The sequence below is a fragment of the Crassostrea angulata genome, unplaced genomic scaffold (assembly GCF_025612915.1).
Source record: "Crassostrea angulata isolate pt1a10 unplaced genomic scaffold, ASM2561291v2 HiC_scaffold_144, whole genome shotgun sequence".
In the NCBI taxonomy this organism is placed as follows: domain Eukaryota; kingdom Metazoa; phylum Mollusca; class Bivalvia; order Ostreida; family Ostreidae; genus Magallana; species Magallana angulata.
The window spans coordinates 86056-93459 of NW_026441699.1; the positions used below are offsets into that span (position 1 = coordinate 86056).

General features: G+C 33.7%; 1 pseudogene; it reads right to left on the reverse strand.

The window, feature by feature from the left end:
* Nucleotides 1–1040: 1040 nt before the first annotated feature.
* On the reverse strand, nucleotides 1041–6438 carry LOC128169502 (uncharacterized; annotated as a pseudogene).
* Between the last annotated feature and the right edge of the window lie 966 nt (nucleotides 6439–7404).

Genomic DNA, 7404 nt, shown 5'->3' on the forward strand with positions numbered 1-7404 from the left:
TGGAAGTCTGGTGTAGTTAGGACAAATAATAACTAAGATATAATCATCAGAGGGCACCTGTTTCAAAAACTTTAACCAGCTCTAAAAACCTTCACCTCCTCCAGCATCCGAACCCTATGGCTCAGATTCAGCATTCAAGCCTGTCTGGTGCATCAGTATCATAAGAAGTCATGGAAGTCTGGTGAAGTTAGGACAAGTAGTAACTAAGATATAATCATCAGAGGGCACCTGCAGCAAAAACTTTAACCAGCTCTAAAAACCTTGACCTCCTTCAGCATCTGTAACCTATAGCTCAGATTCAGCATCCAAGCCAGCCTGGTGCATCAGTATCATAAGACACACCATCCATGCAAGTTTGGTGAAGTACGGACCAGCAGTAACTTAGATATTGCTATCAAAGGGCACCTGCAACAAAAACTTTAACCTGCTCGAAAAACCTTAACCTCCTCCAGCATCCGAAACCTATAGCTCAGATTCAGCACTCAAGCCTGTCTGGTGCATCAGTATCATAAGACACACCATCCATGCAAGTTTGGTGAAGTACGGACCTGCAGTAACTTAGATATTGCTATCAAAGGGCACCTGCAACAAAAACTTTAACCTGGTCCAACAACCTTAACCTCCTCCAGCATCTGAAATTTAGGACTCAGATTCAGCATCCAAGTCTTTCAAGTCCATAAGTAGGTCCAGATGCATCATCCATGCAAGTTTGGTAAAGATAGGACAAGTAATAGCTTAGATACAGGACATGCAACAAAAACTTTAACCAGGTCCGGACGCCGACGCCGACGCCGAGGGTATAGCATAAGCTCCCCCTGACTTCGTCTCGGTGAGCTAATAAAAAGGAGAACAACATTTTCTGATATGCCAATTAAACTCTGCTTTATTATATATTTTCATATGGAGCTGCAATAATGTAGCCCTCTCCTGTTTTTTTTTTTGGGGGGGGGGGGGGGGGAGAGGGGGGGGAGTAAACATCAGTTATAAAAAATCAGAGAGGGCTACATTGTTGCAGCTACATATGTATGACTAACCTATTATCAAACAAGAAAAACATTCACAAAATAGATTGAAGCAAACCTATCAAGTTGACTTCTTTCATCACAGGAACTGAGAGAGGGAAAACAATGGTATGGAACTGCAAAAGATCAAAGAATCGTTATTGCATAAATAAAGTTTAAAACAAGAAATCTTTTAAAGAAACAGTTGCCCCTTTTGTGGCTTTATCAATCTTAAAATGATTACTTTCTTTCACAAGTCAAAATTAATTATTCTAACTAGACTTTGACCCGTGCGTGCACGGGTTGACATTGCATATGATATCGGACATTTACTACATCGACGCACCGTATTGTTTACAATTCCATAACCAAGCTTTAAGCCTACAATAATGCTATTAATTTCACTACACTCTGCTTAGTAATAATAATCTGACAGGAATGCCTCACATACAGTCGGTTCAAGCATATCTTTTACAACATACACCATAGCATAGCATAGCATTGAAATCTCATAGCATAGCATTGAAATCTCATAGCACAGCATTGGAATCTCATACCATAGCATACAATCTCATAGAATCGCATTCGTCATATCATACCATAGCATACCATACCATAGCATACACCATTCTTTTAACTCGGTTTTAAATAGTTTTATTTGCAAAAATAAATGTTTACATAATAGATTTGTGGTAAACTTTGGCTTCTTATTATTTTACTTCGAAATGTGTGAAACTCTTCGGTGTATGGAGGCGTTTTTGTTCAAATCTCATAGCATACCATAGCATAGCATACCATACCATATCATTAAGCCCTTTATTTCAATTTCTCATAGCATAGCATACAAATTTTATAGCATAACATACAAATCTCATAGCATATCATTAAAATCGCATACCATAGCATAGCATAAATTTGTAAAAGATATGCATGAAATAACTGTATACCCGTAATGTAGCAGAAAATTGCAGAATCGTTCCGAATCGATTTTTGAGAAAAATAATGAAGTTGTATTGAAAATAACAGTCAAATTATTCATAACAAACCATTCTGAGGCTGTAAATACTTTTCATCTAAATATTTAATTCATATTATTGAAGGATTCAACACTTTTTTGCTCGCTTCAAAGTTACACACCATGTTGATATTCGGATCTCTTGGGATTTTACTCTAACACAGTGTATTTATATTTAGGAATATTATTACATATAGGAGAATTTATTACATCCATTACATTCCACTCATATCATGGAAATCAAATGCATTTTCACAACATTAGGGAGACCAATCCCCAAGATCACGAGCAATGTTAATTGTTATACATAATAACGTTGCAACTTTGATTCTAATTCATTTACTTTGTTCAAAATGCTCACTGTTTTCTCTGAGGGTCAAGATGTCCTGTTTTTCCATTGCGTTGTGGTGGACTCTGTATAAAAGTACTAATATATTGTATTGTAAATACAAGCTTCAACATTTACTTTTTAAATCATTGAAAATTTTATTCCTTATGACTAATTAAAATAAATATTACAAATATATTACCGGTACATTCATTACATTCCACTCATATCATGGAAATCAAATACATTATCCCAGCATTATGGAGACCAAGCCCCAGGATCACATAATAACATTGCAACATTTAGTTTAATTCATTTACCTTGTTCAAAATACTCAGTGTTTTCTCTGTGGGTCAAGATGTCCCGTTTTCCCATTGTGTTGCGGCTAGATCTCAATGAATTTAGGGTGGACTCTGTAAAAAGTACCAATATATTGTATTGCAATTTCAAGTCTCTAAGTTTACTTCTTGATATCATTCCTAAGTTTATTCCTAATGATTGTTTAAAATAAATATAACAAATATATTACATCCATTACATTCCACTCATATCATGGAAATCTAATGCATTATCACAGCATTAGGGAGACCAGACAAACAATTTTATTATACTTTCATGTTAAATGTTAAATACTGAAATCTGATTGGTTTAGACGCAGTTGGTAAACACTTCTATTACCCTCAGCGTTAGCAACACATTTGGCAATGGGTAACACATCGAACTGTTATATGCACTTGACACCCCTCGAAAACCATTGTCAACCTCCGCTTCACGTGGGTTGACAATAGTTTTCTCGGGGTGTCAATTTCAACAGTTACCCTCCCAAACAGGCACTTTTTATATAATGTTAATTGTTATACGTAATAACATTGCAACATTGATTTTAATTTATTTTCCTCCTTCAAAATGCTCACTGCTTTACCTTAGGGTCAAGCTGTCCTGTTTTTCCATTGTGTTGCAGCTAGATCTCAATGAAACTGGGGTGGGCTCTGTAAAAAGTACCAATATATTGTATCATAAATACATGCTTCTAAGTTTACTTCTTTATCTCTTTGCAAAACCTATTCCTAATGACTTATACATGTACTTATAAGTATAACAAATATAATACATCCATTACATTCCACTCATATCATGGAAATCAAATGCATTATCACAGCATTAGGGAGACCAATCCCCAAGATCACGAGCAATCTTAGACTTGAGTAGTAAATTGTACACTGTCAGTGACGTAGCTACCATGTATGCTTATATGCCTGAGCATGCACATCATTGGGGGAAAAAAATCAGTAAAAAAATAAAGAAAGAAAAAAAATATAAAAAAAGAATTCAAGTATTAAGGTCCATACTTAGTTATTCCATCAACCCGTTTCCGTCACTCGGTCCTACTTTATCCGAAATCAATGCTAAACAAAGACGTATTAAGCACCAAATATAGCCACGCAATATGGTCTTAAAGTACCATATTAAAGAAACAGTACACAATGCATGTACCTAAAAAGGCAAATATTTATTTTGCAGTTGAACTTAGTTTTACACATTTTAAATTTCCCCGATAGAATATCACAGCTTCATTGAGATATTCATTACCATAAACTATGTGAAAATGAACTTTAGAATAAAAGCTTTGAGTGGGTCAAAGGCAAATGTCAAAAAAATTTCTTCTTTTAACTTTTAATAAGTTTTGTGATTTTATTTTATGCCTAAACTATAACCAAAACAATTTTAACTGCCTAAAAATAGGCTTAAAGAGTAAGCATTCCTTTCAATTTTAATTTTTCAATTTTTTTTTAAATTTTCAATTTTTTCAGTGTTAAAAATCGTCAGAATCCATGAGCTTCCAAGGGCCTTCGCCCCCTGGGCTTTGTCCTGGACCCACTGGGGGCCTCATGGTGGCCCCCACACCCCCTGCCATTTTAAGCATGCACTTCGTTTCAGGTCTAGCTACCCCACTGACTGTATTAATGTTTCTTGCTTAAAAACATAATAACCATTGCAACATTGAATTTAATTCATTTACCTGCTTCAAAATGCTCACTGTTTTTCTGAGGGTCAAGATGCCCTGTTTTTCCATTGCGTTGCAGCTAGCTCTCAATGAATTTGGGGTGGACTCTGTAGAAATACCAATATATTGTATTTTAAATACAAGCTTCTACGTTTACTTTTTTAAATCATTGCAAATTTTATTCCTAATGATTAAACAAAATAAATATAACTGTTACAAATATATTACATCCAGTACATTCCACTCATATCATGTAAATCTAATGCATTATCTCAGCATTAGGGAGACCAGATCAACATGTAGATTGTTATACACAACTACATTTCAAAGTATATGTAGTTAATATAAATGGATTTACTTTAGTCTGAATTAAAATGACTGGGCTCTCAGCCTCTTGTTCTTTCAGGTATTTTTTGCAAAGTGAAAATGGACTGCAGATGCAAAATTATTCTTTAAATAATAACATTACCCGAAACCTTCTTATTTTCATCTGATTCAGAATCAGAACTTGGCGAGTAGTTTGATACATTAAATGGGTCAGAATCCACATCAGAAGGAACTGAAAGAAAATAAAACAATATAGAAAATTTTCTTTCATAAACATTAATCAAGTATTAGTTTACCACATTTGGTAATTGATGTTTTTTTTTATAAATCTGACAACAGACCACTGACTAAATCAAAATTTTCAGCCATGGTACTAAAACAAGACTGTACCAATATTCAGTGAAAAATGAATTCCAATTCAGATTGATGCTTAAATTAACTAACCTACCAAATTTGATAATTCTATGTAAATGTATATTTTTCAAGAAGTACATTCTGTAAACAATTTGCAAAATATACATATTTACTACAGAAACAGATTTTGTAATTTATCTAACAAAAAACAATTTTGTTCTGCAAGGGAGACTCTCCACATTAGTGACAGATTCACAATGCACACTAACTTATATTAATAGCTTTTTGTTGGCATGGATGTTAGCGCGAGTGGGTCATGATGTGGGAAGAAGTTGGGGTGACTGGAGAAAACCCACGTGTCCAAGCAGGCGACCAATGTACCCTATCATATACAACAACTGTCGATCATGGGGATTAAACTTGGGTCGCAGTGGTGATAAGCAGGTGCATTGTCCACTGCACAACTAGAGACCTCTTTCAAGCTTTTAATTTAATAGTGCTTGATAATGAAAAAAAAAATCTATTCAGGTCAGCACAAGAACCGTATATAATGTTAAAATTGAAAGAAAATCAAACAACTATAAACAAAATAAAGTGAAATAAAACCTAACAAAACCATTACCAAAATCAAAAGGATCACAGCCTTTTCTGAAATCAATCAAAACTAGTAACGGTAAAAACATGTACATGAACAGGGGCTAGTGTTGTCACGATGATTGAATTTCAATCAATAATCAGTTGAAAAGGTTGTCGATTTATCATAATCGATTTTAGATTTTATAATCAATTATACTCAGTCTGGGTTTATTACATTAATATTATACCTATCATTTTTTTTTCTAATCTGTATTGAATGAAATGAAAACTGTTGTGAGCTGGGGTTTTTCTTCAATCTCAAAAGATGTGTAACATTCTACCTAATAAAAATACAGCAAAAGTCTTATAAGCTTTTAAAAGGAAGTGAAAATAGCACTTATATATTTTAGATTATACATAGCATAAAATTTAGTGCCCCATATTATTGAATTTAATATAATTTGTTACCAATTCGATTATTGACCGATCATCAGTTGGTAAGAGAAAACCAATTCTGCTGATTAATTGATCACGATTTTTAACCTATTTAACAACACTAACAGAAGTTTTAGGCTTGTTTTTCAATAAAAACATAAATTATCTATTCTGATACTTTTTAAATTCTTGAGAAAAATCTATTTTTTAGATTAGTTTAAAACAAATCAATGTACGAAAAAATGCAAAAACAAAACCAAAGCCAGATAACAAGATATCCAAAGCCTGATTGTAAATCACTAAACTCTCTCTTAATAATAATTGTTTGTGTATAATTAATCCAACCATTTTCCTCCTACCTTGCTGCGCCACCGCAAGCTTTTCCCATCACAACCATAGTCATATACATGAAGTATCTCTTCCCCAACCACAATGTCTCTTTTAGCAAACAATCATAGGTATTCCCTTCCATTAAACACTCTGAGTTTATGGTGGAGTTTGCATCGTCCTTGCCATCATTTACAAACTGGCAGATACATGTATGGTTGTTCACTCCTGACAGCATCAATACTAAATTAAGCCATGTCTTCATCCCAAAAATTGATTTGAATAAACTGACATTTAAATACAAAAAATACTTGAAATACATGCAATTAAAGCTAAACACCGCTTGTATATAGGCACCGTCACACAGATATATTAACCCTTTGATTTTGTTACACTAAATTGCACATCTTAAACTTGTTGATGTATAGTTTTCCTTTCATGGTCTTAAGATTTTATGCATTTATTTATTAATTTTGTGCATAGTCTCTTTGTATATAATGCATTGATATGTTTATTTGATATTACCGTTCTCCTGATTTGAAAAAAAAATCAAAGTACTGAAGAACTGACGGGAGTATACATTTTTGGACTTTTTCGACAAGAATGTCGATCGAGAAACCCCCATATGACTAATGTTAAATAATATTTAAAGATAAAATTAATTCAATCAAACTGTATCAGTGATAGGAATATTTCTCGAAAATTGTATGGATCCAAGCAATATTAAACTATAGTCTCGTTCAACCAAACGCTCGGCTGACACCGTAAATCTCCGACAAGGATTTATGGAGACAGCCGAGCGTCGAGTTGAACGAGACTATATTGAACTCTGGCGTAGGAATACAAACGACTACAAAAATATTTAAATTGTCGTACCATTTAAAATCTGACTATTTTCAAGGTATTTATAAATCATTTTCCTTGAAAAACAATGCTTTAGCAAACATTACATCGAATTCATCAATTATTTTTAAGAATTAAGTCTTGTTATAGCATTTATTTGTGCTGAGGTCCAAACACTGTTTCACTTTCGGTT